Below are 14737 nucleotides of genomic sequence, written 5' to 3'. Positions count from 1 at the left end.
GCTTTGTGTCATCTTTGGAAAGTAATGAGCATGGCGGCAGCAGCAGGCAGTCTGCTCACACAGCAGGGGAATCTCAATAGAGCTTACACAGATTTAGCACCGGGTTTCGCGCGCGCTTGCCCAGAGATGTACACTGAAGTTGTTTTCGTGGTGTGGGTTTTTTGTCACATATGAAAACTGTAGGTTGGAGAAGCCCAAGATGGGTGATGTAAATACCGACATTTTGTATGCCACTGAACTCTTTCGGGAGTGCATTATGAGTAAACACATACTGATAATTAGGCTTATTTTAAGCATTTTCTCATAATTATCGACTGATTAATGTGTGGTCTATCAATCCATGCATGTCGAAATAAATCAATGCTACAACCTTGTCTGCCTACCTTCTGTCATAATGTGCAAAAACATACAGCAGTTACTAAGCCTGCAAACATGCTTTCATTGATACTATGCCGTCACCTCCCTTCTGTCACATTGGGCAGGCAAACGTGTCAACTACTGTATGTGGAACTTCCACAATGTTTGCGAGTGTGATTTTAAAATGATAACACATGCTTTGAAATATTATCTCGAAGGGGAAGCACACTAAAGAGCTCCAACACGACTCATTTGACTTTTAAAAACTGAGTTTCCGATGCTCGCTCACTGGAACCTTGTAATTGACTGTTTACAGTTCTGTTAACCAGTGGCGGAACAAATGTGAACAGGGCCCGGGTGTGATGAGCATGAACGGGAAGTGAGTGGACCGTCCAATTATTCGCAGGCCCCTCAACACTTTCGCAGGCCGCTCAAGGCAATCGTCTGGTGTGGGTGTGTGTGTGTGTGGGGGGGGGTGCAAGTGGAATTTTTTTTTTTTTTCCAGGACTCCCCAGACAACCAACTAGCAGATATTTTAACACTTAAACACTATATTACATCTCTGCGCATAAACTTACCTTTCTGGTTGAGCCGCCCCTCGACCAACCACGCCCACTTTAAGCCCGCAAACCGGGGCCCTTGGAGGCCAAGGACCCGGTCGCACCCCCATAAATTCCGCCCCTGTGTTAGACCAGAATAACATTATTCAAAAGAAAATTTGGCAATTTTACAGTGCATAGTGAGCAACAGAGCAAATACTATATATTATTTGCACAAAATAACAAAGCACAAGTTTCCAGGAAGTTAACTTGATTGAAACCAACAATTCCTATCCATTTTACTATCATATGGCAGAAAACACAGACAAGACTGAAAAAGCAGTTTCCATTTTACCCTGGAAACCCCCGTTTACAGACATCGCGCAACCGCTTTTGTTTCAACCTAGGCATAAAAAGAAGTAATCATATTTATTATTCAAAATGTCTCATTTTTTAGCTTAGAATCATTATCTAATATTTACAACTAACAACTAAAAAATTATTCACTCGCATATTTTAAACTTTTAAACTAGGGTTGTTCCGATCATGTTTTTTTGCTCCCGATCCGATCCCGATCGTTTTAGTTTGAGTATCTGCCGATCCCGATATTTCCCGATCCTAATACTTTTTTTTTTGCTCCCGATTCAATTCCAATCATTCCCGATAATTTTTCCCGATCATATACATTTTGGCAATGCATTAAGAAATAAATGAATAAAACTCGGACAAATATATACATTCAACATACAGTACAAAAGTACTGTATTTGTTTATTATGACAATAAATCCTCAAGATGGCATTTACATTATTAACATTCTTTCTGTGAGTGGGATCCACGGATAGAAAGACTTGTGACTTTGTATATTGTGACTAAATATTGCCATCTAGTGTATTTGTTGAGCTTTCAGTAAATGATACTGTAGCCATGCCCAAAATGCATGATGGGAAGTTGAACCATGACTGTGCGTAGTGCTACCAATTGATATATCTTCTCTGCGTTGGGAAACAACATGAGGTGTTAAAAAAAAAAAAAAAAAACATCAATTACTATCTTGCTTCCCCACATTGCTTCCCATGATACTTCTAATCGTAGGGAGAGGGAATGTAAGGCATTAGCCAATTAAAAAAAGGCTCCAAAGGCTGCACTCTACTCATTTTATGCTGCCTTATCTCTCGATATAGGTAAAACGGCGCCATTACAGATTGAGCGCGACAATGCGTGAGTAGGTCATGCAACGCATGGATTAATTGCGTTAAATATTGTAACGAGATACATTTTAAAAAAATAAATAAATTACCGCCGTAATCGGGATAAATTTGATAACCCTACCTTAAGCCTAAACTAAAGACTCTGGATGAGTGTAACATATTATGTCTGTAACGTTAAACACAATTAGAAAACGATTTAATTAAAAAATATATATATATTTAAAAAAAAGGCATGGCCGATATTTTTTTGCCGATTCCGATACTTTGAAAATGACGTGATCGGACCTGATCCATTCGGGATGCCGATCGATCGGGACATCTCTATTTTAAACAAATTACGTCATAATGAAAACATTTGCGTCTGTAAAAAAGTCACGGATATCTAACTCATAACTATTGCTTAATTGCATTTTTATCGTTACTGTCACATTTCCCCAATATTTTAGATGATAAATAATTGATCCAAACAAAGAAAAATTGGAAAAAAAAATGTTTAAAATAAATATATAATAAATATAAACATATGTAAATGAATATCTCAACCAGTCCTTGATGTCTGCGATTTCTGCATCGCGACCCTTGTTATATTATCGTTTTTCACCCATAAAGTCCACCCAAAATCCAGCTGCGGCCATTCACAGATGTGTGTTGACACTCGGTGATACATGCTACATGGAGTTATTGGATCGAAAAGAGGTAAGTACGTGATAATATCTAGTTAAAATTAAAGATGCACCGATACTAGTATCGGCAGGGGGCGCCGATCCGGCCCAAATATCGGCAGGGGGCGCCGATCCGGCCCAAAATGGTGGTATCGGTATCGGCGAGTACCAACAAAGACGGCGCCGATACCATTTACCGGTCCATTATTATAACAGTTGACCGCAGCCTTTTTTTTTCCTCCTGGCGCTCACTACACTTTGTCTCTGTGTTGTGTGATGACACGTGACCACCAAACAGCTATCGCTATTGGCCTGCTCCAGACCAATGAGAACGGGCCAATAGCCACTTCTGACCAATGACATGGCCGACATGGCGACATGGCGGCGGTCGGGAAATATTTCAAAATAGAAATCCCGTCATTTAAAATCAATGGCTGCGTGCAAGATTTGCGGCCTGAAAGTTTCGAGATGTGGAGTTAAATCGGCCAGTTTCAATACCTCGAACCTGATAAAACATGTGAAGACGAAACGTGAACGAACACAACGGGTTTGAGCCTGCAAGAGCAGGACTGCTATCCAGAGGAAGGGCACTGGACAGGTGCAACAATCTCTGCATGGTCAGTTCACTACGTCTACTTAACTTTTATTGTCTTTTACTGAAAGAAATGCTGCAGTAATTTGGGAACTGTTTCCAAAGTAGGGTTGCCACCTTTCAGAAATAGAAATAAGGGACCCACCCCCTCCTGAAAAAACGAGGCTAATAGATGCTGTGGTCAATTATTATTACTTATAATTGTGAGCGTCCGCAAATGCGGACACAAGGTTGGACCTCGAAGCGGACAACAAGCGGGGGATAAGTACAAGGGTTTAATGATTGCAAACAAAAAATAACACGCGATCGCGGGATAGTAGAAATAACAAAAGGAGTCCGTGACAGCAGGTCGACGGAGCTCAATACTACAAACTCGAAGATTTAATAACTAAGACGATAGGCAGCGAGCCAAAAAGCCAAAATAAAAACACTCAAATACCTGCACAGGGTAGAGGTTACAAACGAGTGCAGCACACTACCAGAAAAAAACCAATGCAGGGGCGTAACAAGCAAATGTAGCGAGACTATAGTGCGAGATGTCAAATGGCGATCAGCAAAGCAAATATCTCGGCAGCCTTCTCTGAGCTCACCCGTGCTTAAATGCTGCGTTGATGAGCCCGCATTGGATTCAGGTGCGACGTCAGGAACGCCCCCACTAACAGCCCAGCAACAAAACACAATCTAACCAGCAGCAGAATGTGACAATAATTTCATGAAATTTGCACTGTTTGGTCTTTGAGAGGTTTAAAAAAAGTTTACTCAGTTCATTCAGAGTTTATTATTATGAACTTATTTTTACTTTCTTACTGTTGGGCTAGTATTATACTTTGTACTAGTCTTTTTCCTATTTTCCAAAGGTAAGCAACAGCCTGACAAAGCCTTGATAGCAATGATTTCACATCCAATTATGTAGCTCTTTGGGGAAAAAAAAAAAAAAAAAGTATTTTTTTAATGTATATATATAATCGGGGTGGTATCAGTATGTTATCGGTATCGGCCGATACTGCACAGCCAAGTATCGGTATCGGTATCGGGGCCAAAAAATGGTATCGGTGCAACACTAGTTAAAATCATGGCGTCTTTAATTCTGCTCTCGCGTGCTCTCACCCGCAGTTATGGTTTTGCTGTTTATTTATTTATTTATTTTTAAATGCCCTCCTATTCAAAATGATTCATCCCCTAGAAAATTGAGGTTTTAAGCTTTCCAATAATGTATCACATGTGCATATCCGACAATTTTAAAATTTGGACAAATCGGTTGTTATGTTATGTTTATGGACAGAATTTCTAGGTGCAGCCGAAGCGTTGAGGGTGTCTGGTTTGGTGACTTCAGCATTGCATCTCTGCTTTTTGCAGATGATGTGGTGCTGTTGGCTTCATCAAGCCGTGACCTCCAACTCTCACTGGGGCGGTTCGCAGCCGAGTGTGAAGCGGTTGGGATGAATATCAGCACCTCCAAATCAGAGACCATGGTCCTCAGCCGGAAAAGGATGGCATGCCCTCTCCGGGTCGCGGATGAGATCCTGCCCCAAGTGGAGGAGTTCAAGTATCTTGGGGTCTTGTTCACGAGTGAGGGTAGGAGGGAGCGGGAGATTGACAGGCGGATCGGTGCAGCGTCTGCAGTGATGCAGACTCTGCACCGGTCCGTTGTGGTGAAGAAGGAGCTGAGCCAAAAGGCGAAGCTCTCGATTTACCGGTCGATCTACGTTCCTGCCCTCACCTATGGTCACGAGCTGTGGGTCGTGACCGAAAGAACAAGATCCCGGATACAAGTGACCGAAATGAGTTTCCTCAGTAGGGTGTCCGGGCTCTTCCTTAGAGATAGGGTGAGAAGCCCGGTCATCCGGGAGGGGCCTGGTGTCAAGCCGCTAATCCTCCGCGTTGAGAGGAGCCAGTTGAGGTGGCTCCGGCATCTCGTTCGGATGCCTCCTGGACGCCTCCCTGGAGAGGTGTTCCGGGCATGTCCCACCGGCGGGAGGCCCCGGGGACGACCCAGGACACGCTGGAGAGACTTTTTCGCTCGGCTGGCCTGGGAACGCCTTGGAATCCTGCTGGAGGAGCTGGCTGAAGTGGCTGGGGAGAGGGAAGTCTGGGCTTCCCTGCTAAAGCCGCTGCACCCGCGAACCGACCCCGGATTAAGCGGAAGATAATGGATGAATGGATGGATGGATGGAAATCGGTTGTCTCAGAGCGGAACTTCAAGTCACCTGAGTGTTTTGCGCCTTATATTTTTTTCACCACACTTGCACATCAGAAAAATGAAATCGTTTCTTTTCACTTTATTTAAAGGGATCCACGGATAGAAAGACTTGTAGTTCTTAAAAGATAAACGTTATGATAAGTTAAAATAATTTGATATTTGAAACCCGTCTTGATGTTTTTGTTTTCATTAGGGCTGTCAAACGATTAAAAATTTTAATCGAGTTAATTACAGCTTAAAAATTAATTAATCATAATTAATCGCAATTCAAACCATCTATATAGTATGCCATATTGTTCTGTAAATTATTGTTGGAATGGAAAGATAAGACGCAAGATGGATATATATATATTCAGCATGCGGTACTTAAGGACTGTATTTGTTTATTATAACAATAAATCAACAAGATGGCATTAACATCATTAACATTCTGTTAAAGTGATCCATGGATAGAAAGACTTGTAGTTCTTTATGAAAAATGTTAGTACAAGTTATAGAAATTTTATATTAAAACCCCTCTTAATGTTTTCGTTTTAATAAAATTTGTAAAATTTTCAATCAAAAAATAAACTTGTAGCCCGCCATTGTTGATGGCAATAATTACTTACACTATAAAATCAGTCGCACCCAAGCGCCAGCAGAGGGCAGCAAAACTCCGCAAAACACAATTAACAAGTGGGCCTTTCACTTCCATTTAAATCTGTCTGAGCTGGGCCAAGTGCGTTAATTGCGTCAAATTTTTTAACGGGATTAATTAAAAAATTAATTAACGCCCGTTAACGCGATAATTTTGACAGCCCTAGTTTTCATACAATCTGTAAAATTAGTTTAACTAGTAGGTTGCCATTGTTGTTGACGTCGCAGGGCGGTGACGTCACATGGTTACGCTGCTGGGCTTCCAGAGTATGACTCTAGCGGCATAAACATGTTATCTGTTCAACTATTTCAATTTGAACCCGAGAGGAAGATTGATGAGCATGACAGCACTGGAGATATTTCACAAAACGAGCAGCAAAAGCAAAATGAACAGGAAAGACAGGATGAGACGTGACGAGAGTAGGAAAAAAAAAAATGTTGATGACCCCGAAACGCAGTGTCAGCAATTAAAATGAATTTTATTGTCCATGCTCGTACAAACAGGTATCCCAGCTGTGTGTATGAGCGTGCGCCTTTTCCATCTTACCTAGTGTAGAACCGTGTTGACACCACATCCTTTTTGACTGAATATTCCAGCCATAAATACATTGAAAATGAGCTTTTTTTTTTTTTTTTTTTGGGTTTCCCATCTATTTTTAAGGGGAATTCTAAATCAGGCTGCTTAGGACAGCTATGCTTTTGGCCAAGATCGTTGTCCATTGAATATGGTATGCCCGGTGGTGGCTGTTTTTATACAATTAATGTCTGTAGTGGGGCAAACTGAAAGTCTACTCACCACTTTGGCGGTGCTCTCTGGCATTTCATGGTCAACATCTTCAATCCTTGGTTCTTGCTCAGTAGTTGTTGTCGCTTTTGAAAGCTTAGGTTTGAAAAAATTTGGTATATCCACCTTGCCTCTTGTCCTCAGCAGTGTTGTTAATCTTACTTTAAAAAAGTAATTAATTACAGTTACAAATCACTTCAATGTAAAAGTAATGAGTAACTTGGCAAAGTAACTGGTTTTACTTTTAAGGTTTTTGGGACAATTTGCCCTAGCCCAATTCTTAACCCTAAACTTAACTAGGCACAGGGATAGTGTTGATATTGCGATAACTAAACCTTTGCTATGTTTGGAAGTCATTTAATGTTGTAAATCAACCGCTGAAGTTGTTAATAATTGCTCCCGTTGTTGTATTAGTTCCCTTCTGTCTACTTGTGAAAATTTTAAAACTGTTTCATCATTTAAAACTAGATTCAAGTCAAGATTTTGCCAATTTAGAAGTATTTTAGATATAACGTTACTTTGGTTCGATTGGAAGGTTCTCTACAACAGGGGTCCCCATCTGCCGGGCCGCATTTGCGACCGGCCCGCAAAGAAAAAATAATTTAATAACGACCGCATTCTGGCCAAATTAACCCTGTGCCCCTGCTTAACACACCAATATCTCTGTCTACTCTAGATATAATACTACGGGATAGATTACAATGTTGTCATAGAAGTCCATTGATTGGACTGCTAGCAGTACATCTTGTTTGTGTATATAATATATCTATGTGCACTTGTCCTCGATAATAGCGTATTACAAAGCTGCGGCGCAGCACATTTGTTCCCGGAAATAATTAGCCCCCACACGAGCGAAGATAACAGGAAAACAAGACGTCTTTGGAAATATTTTTACGGCGAAAAGGGCACCTGACGAGCCTACAACCTCGAAGACCCACGAACTGCGAAGGAGTGGATTCGTGACCCGTTTGTGAATAAACAGAGAGATCGCAAATGACGGCGACCTTATTAAACGTACATTTGAGACAACAACTTTACCGAGGTTCTGGATTAAAGTCATTCTGGAATATCCTGACATCGTGACAAGAGCGTTGAAAACCTTGCTACAATTTCCAAATTCGTATCTTTATGAAGCGGGCTTCTTAACTAATGTTTAACGACAACGTGAAGTCCTTAATGGTGAGCGCGGTGTGCAGCTGTTGTGTGAAGCTTACATGGCAGGATGAATCTGAGAACTTTTCTACAAGTCCTTCCATGATCAAACGTAAGTTAATATTCCCTTCTTTCAAGAAAGCTTGTAGTGTTTACTTTGGAATCGCTGCATTTGCGCATTTTGCGGCTATGTTTAACGCGCAGAACCGCATCGTTGCAATTTTTGATGGGTTGCAAAATTTGTCAGAACACCGGTCCGTGAAAAAAAGACCCAAATAACACCGGTCTGTGGTGCAAAAAAGGTTGGGGACCCCTGCTCTACAACACAGCCTTCCCGAGGAGTCTACTGCTTTAAGATGGCGGCTGTTTACGAACGCCGGTGAGTGTATCATTTCGCATCTACTCCTCTATACATTTGTTAACACTGCCGAGTCTGTCATTTCGCATCTAGTTCTACATACAGAAATAGATAAAAGATATGTTATAAATCTTAATTTTGGCAAAATTTCCCATTCACTGTGTAAAATATGCAAATCAAAGACCAAATTTTCATGTTTTTGGAAGAATGTTTTCTTTATATTTGGACGATTTGAGTTCCTCTTTGAACCCTAAGGCTATAAGGACCAAGAGACACTGCAAAAATACAGCTTGTGTTGAAGATAACCCCGACCCTTTTATTTATTATTGTTGTTGTTGTAAATTGTTGATTGTATGTGAATTGTCTCGCCCAATGTTTGTATATTTGTATACGTTGTTAATAAAGGTTGTTTAAAAAAAAAAATCTATATCTATATACATGTGATATCTAGCGTAGCATCATGTGGGCGTAGTTTGTAGGCTGTCGGCTAGAGTCAGGTATTACTGGAGCCCCCTAGCCTAGCATCTCGTTTGCAACGACGTCACAACTCCTTTACACTCCCATTCTTCTCTTTCAGACTTTTCTCACGTCATTCAACCAATTTAGTAACACATAGTAATGCACGCCTTTACATCCTCAGTAACGATGTAAAGATTTATTTATTTATGGAATTTTATTGTCATCATCATCGGTATCATTGCCCAAAGAAACCGAAGAAGACGACAAAGGCGGACGAGATGAAGCATATGCTTATCAGTTTCCCGTCCCCCATACAACTAAAGACGCACATTCAGGCATGGAACATACATCAAAACTGTACAATAACACAGTCAACAATCTGGGTTTAGTGACTAAGTGTCTAGTCAAGCAGCTCGATTTAAAGAGCGAAGAAAGATGAGAAAAGTAATTAGATTACTCACTACTGGAAAAAAAAATGACGCCGTTAGTAACGCCGTTATACTATAACACAGTTTTTAACAACACTGGTCCTCAGGTGTTTGTCATTTGCTTTGCTTAGCAAAAATCAGTCTCTAAGGTGCTAGTCACATGATCTGTTTGAAAAATAATTTTGACCAATTATATATCTTTTTTTTAAAAAATTGCTTTACAAATTTTATAGACATTTTACCAGCAAATTCTTAATTTAAATTTCATATACAGTATTGGAAAGTCAAAATGCAATGAAAATTTCGGCCACCAGGCGGGGCTATGCCCCCCAGACCCCCCCTGAATCTCAGTTTATGGGGAAATTGACTTGATTTTGAAGTAAATTGAGAGATCCAATTGTCACTTCATCACTGCAAATTTAATCAATTAAAAATTGGGGAGGGACAGTTTTGGGGAAGTTTTTTTTTAGCCAGAGTATAATACTTGTTTTATTGAAGCGCCTTAAAATTTGTCCTACATGACAATTTACAACTTTTTGGGAGGGGAGTGCTTGATGTCGCTGGAATCGGAGCCTTTCTTTGAATCTCTGGCCAGTATCCTAGCTGTGTGAAGCGCATCATTATAATCATCCTTTCATTCTTCTTAAACCCACACCTTGGTTTTCAGAAGCGTCATACGCGCACGGTTTGATCTGCCTCGGTGGAATTAAGGGATTAGCATAATGATTGTGCTTTTAGCTTTATACATCACACAATGCTGCCCTAAAAATAGGTCTAATGCCTGATCATTGTGCTTTAAACACAGACCATGTGCGAGACTTGGCACTACCGTGACCCGTTTCTTTGGATTATTTTGTGTACTACTTGTGATTTATGGACAAATAACAGCATGCAAATGTGAATTTCTCTCAAGTGATTAATGTCATGCAGAGGATAAAGTGGCGTAGATGTCCTTTAATTAATTAGCACAGGTTAGTTACTAAACCTCATTTGAGTGTACTGTTGGAACAGCTAATGAGGTATTTCATTATGTAAATGGCATTACATTTAATATTGGTATAGGCTGTCGTTTTTTCTTTGTGCCACTGGAGGGAGACATTGTGTGATTCTTCTGTTATTGTGTAAGCATTCTGATATTTTTCAATTGAAGAAAAAAAAAAAAAAAAAACAAGATTATGATTTACAAGATGGTCATTATCCCCTCGTCACACTTTTGTTTACTCGGCTTTTTGGAAAGCGGGGTGCTAAACTGTTTTGAGTAAAGCTGCTGTTACCGTGACAACTGTGGGTAGAGTGAGACCATGTCAAACACCCAAAAATAATGTTAAAAAAGTGGCTACTTTTCCCACCCACCCCAATTTGGCGACTTTGTGGTGTGTTTGGTGACTCAACATTTTAACCCCAGAAAATAAATCTATATAACACGACTGTATGTGTTACTTTAGTAGCTTTTTGTTGGTTATTGATTTATCAGATGCTATTACTGTGATAGACATCCAATCCATTTACTGGGAGAGCTGGCAGCAGAGGCGTCGCGTCCCATTAGGCAAACCAGGCAATTGCCTAGGGCCCCCAGCCAGCAGGGGCCCCCAGAGAGTCAACAGATTTAGCACACGCAGCTTTACTGCACTGTCGCAGCGACAAGTGCGACAGTGCCAGTGAAAGCCTTGTGTCCGAGTTCCCCTGAAGGGGCCCCTTCACTCGCTCTACACCCCCCCTCAGGGACCCTTGCTATGCCTCTGGCTGGCAGTGATCATATATCAGGGCCAATGACGTATATACGTCCAATTCTTTTAAATTTGGAAGAGGAGCTGGTGGAATCAGACGTCTATTGTTCGTCAAATGTTGGCTAAAGAATTAATATTGATGTAATATTGTATATCAATATGGCAGAAAACAGCTGACTTGAAGTTCCGCTCTAAAACTCCCAATTTGGCCAAATTTCAAAATTATCTTATTTGCATGTGTGATACATCATTGGGAAGCCTAAAATTTCAATTTTCTGGGGGAAGAAAAAATTTGAACAGGAGGGCATTTATAAAATAATAATAAACAGCAAAAACCTAATTGGAGGTGAGAGCACGCAAGAGCATAAATAAAAACGCCATGATTTTAAATCGTTATTATCGGATACTTACCTCTTTTTGATCCAAAAACTCCATGTAGCATGTATCACCGAGTGTCAAGACACAGCTGTGAATGGTCACAGCTGGATTTTATGGGTGAAACATGGTAATACAACAAGGGTCGCGATGCAGAAATCGCAGACATCAAGGAGTAATGGAGATTTTCACTTTCATAAATTTGACCCTTTTAAAGGATTATTTTTTTCAGTTTTTCTTTGTTTGGATCCATTATTTATCATCTAAAATATTGGGGAAAATGCGACAGTAACGAAAAATAATACAATTATGCGATAGTTATGAGGTAGATATCTGACTTTTTTACAGACGCCAATTTTTTCATTGTGACGTAATTTGATTAAAAGTTTTAAAAATTATTCACTCGCATATTTTAAAGTCAATTTCTTTAATATTAGACATCAATTAATGATTCAAAGCTAAAAAGGAGACATTTCAAATAATAAATACGATTACTTACCTTCTTTTTATGGCTGGGTTGAAACAAAAGCGGTTGCGCAACGTCTGTAAACAGGGGTTTCCAGGGTAAAACGGACAAATTAAAAATAGTTCGGGGGCTTATTACGCCATGAATCTGCTATGGCAGCATATGATTGTTCTATTAAACACAAGTTATTTTCGCTTAAAATACAGCAGTTTATTTTAAAGAGGGGTGCAAGAGCAGAAACTGCTTTTTCAGCTTCGTCTGTTTTCTCCGCCATATACATTTCTTTCGATAAATAAATATTCGCTGCTTTCTATTTGCGTGTCACCAGTCTTCCACTGAGATCATGCATACAATAGCAAAACAAAGTATAAATATAACTTTGAATGGTAAACACGCTCTCTCTAGTGGTAAATTTAAAAATGGGGGAAAATGTTCATTGTATATATCACAAGGGCTTAAAGTAAAACCCTTAATAAATATACAGAAAGTATAGTAAGTTTGGAAAATGCTTGTTAAAATGCTTGTATAGTTACATAGTTGCATTTTAAAAGGAATATTTTTTTAAGTGCAGGGGTAATGTTCAAACTGTGATTATTAGATTTTTTAAGAATCCTATTACATATACATTTTTGGGATTCGTTCTCTACCACAGACCTACTAAATTATTTTAACTTATTTCTTTAAGTTTGTGGTACAAAATCATTTCATTTAAATCTAGTTTTTTTTCCCCATCCCCATAATGGGATGTCACAGTCAGACTATTGCATATTTCAGACAAGAAATAAGCGTAAAACAAAATGTCAATTACATTAAAAAAAAAAAGTCTATTTAGCGACCTCTTTTGCAAAAACTACTTCATTTGGATTTTTTTGAAAACTGCCTTTTACCCAAATCGTGCAAATATTACAATTTGACCAATCAATTTTGTTGTTGGGAGTTTTAATAAACTGTGCACCACAAAGGCACAGAAAGCTCATGATTATTTTTAGCTTATATCTCATTGCCATGGACTCGTATTGTTTATGGTCAGACTTGAGGCCCTAAGTGGGACAACAACTACCCAGACAGACTTGCTATTGTTTGTCTGCTGTGAATTTGGCCATTCAGCTCCTTGTGAAAGAACAGCATGTTTTGCAAAAAGTTGAATATTAAAAGTTAACTCTTCAGCCGCCAATGGCAGCGCAAGATGTCTGATCCATTTTGACTGCTGTGCAATGATACAATGAGTTAAATACTTAAAAAACAAAAGTGTTGCGAACCTCTGGGTGCCTCCCGATACGATTTTTCATACGAGGCTCACGATAACAATTATCGCACGGTATGGCGATACAACAATTATCGATAAATGGGTCAGGAAATCATTTAACCAGGGTTCACTAAATCCGGACCTCGGTGCCACTTTTCCTGTCGTGTTTTCCACGTCTCTCTCTCCCCTAATACACCTAAATCAAATGATTATGTCATCAGCAACCTCTCCAGAAGCCTGATAATGATCCTGATTATTTTGATTCAGGTGTGTTGGAGGAGGGAGACATGAAAAACACGACAGGAAAAGTGGCACCGAGGTCCGGATTTAGTGAACCCTGATTCAAACCATATACAATATATTAATTTTTGGTCACTTCCTGTTGATTTTTGGGCATTTACAACTCACTTCCTGTTGATTTGGAGTTACTGAAAAGGCAGTGACTCAAAAACGACCCCAAATCAACAGGAAGTGACCTGTAAATGCCCTAAAATGAACACGAGTTGCCCTACAAATGCCCCCAAAACCAGGAAAACTGGCTGTGAATGCCCTGGTTTCAGTGCCATTGACGGCGCTAGACGTCCAATCCATCTTTGACCCTCCCAGTCAAAGCTGATTGGACGTCTAGCGCCGTAAATGGCAGCCAATGAGCTAATAGACATTAGAATAGTTGAAGACTTTGTAGCAACCTGTTGGTCCCCTCCTCCCCAGTGACACCTTTTTAAAACATTTTTAAAAAATATTGATTCTAGGCAGAGGCATATCTTTTTGGGTAGAAAGTAACGCGATACATCACAATTTCAATTCATTGTCACACCCCTTCAAATAATTAGTGTTAGCAACCTCTGGGTACGATATGCGATACAAGACTATAACGATCTCACGATATGGCGATACAACAACTACAATTATTGATACATGATATTCTACGATACAACTAACAAACAGAAAAATAGGCTATTTTCATCCTTTTGCAGTGAATTGGAATGAGTTTATCACCAGTAGAAGTCCAATCCATTTGAAGTGGGAGGGCCATTGGATACTTATGGCCGTCAGTGGCAGCCAACGACTTAATTTACGGGTCACTTTCTATTGATTTTTTGGGCATTGACTTTCTGTTGATCTATTAACGGGTCACTTTCTGTTGATTTTGGGGCATTTGCGGGTCACTTTCTGTTGATTTTGGGTTACTGAAAAGGAAGCGACTCAAGAATGTCCCTAAACAAATTTTAGTGGGCGATATATTGTCTCATAAATTATTGTCGATATGTGATTAAATTTTTCTTTTAAACCAATTCCAACCACTAATGTAGTGACAATACATCCTAATAAATCACCCATTCAAATGCAATAAATTGTTATTCTTAAATAAAACTATATTATATATATATATATATATATATATATTTTTTTTTGAACAATGCATAACGAGTCATTTGGAAGCAAGCTAAGTGCAGACTATAAAATAGAAGAGAAACTTAACGCCATTTTTCTCTGCCAATTAGTTCAAAATTGTTTACACAGTACAGTATTTGATCCAAAATGA

At 39.5% G+C, this 14737-nt stretch overlaps 1 protein-coding gene across 1 annotated transcript in view; it reads left to right on the top strand.

Moving 5' to 3' along the window:
- The first annotated feature begins 3164 nt into the window (after positions 1-3164).
- Positions 3165-14737, top strand: part of LOC130916724 (muscarinic acetylcholine receptor M2-like) — a 101356-nt gene continuing 89783 nt past the window's right edge. The window contains exon 1 of the mRNA XM_057837651.1: positions 3165-3385. The gene's annotated coding sequence lies outside the window, so the exon portion shown is untranslated. The remainder of the gene's footprint in view (positions 3386-14737) is intronic.

This window comes from Corythoichthys intestinalis, chromosome 5 (assembly GCF_030265065.1).
Source record: "Corythoichthys intestinalis isolate RoL2023-P3 chromosome 5, ASM3026506v1, whole genome shotgun sequence".
Lineage (NCBI taxonomy): Eukaryota > Metazoa > Chordata > Actinopteri > Syngnathiformes > Syngnathidae > Corythoichthys > Corythoichthys intestinalis.
Note: the sequence above shows the minus strand (reverse complement) of the source record. Positions and strands in the feature narration are given on the sequence as shown.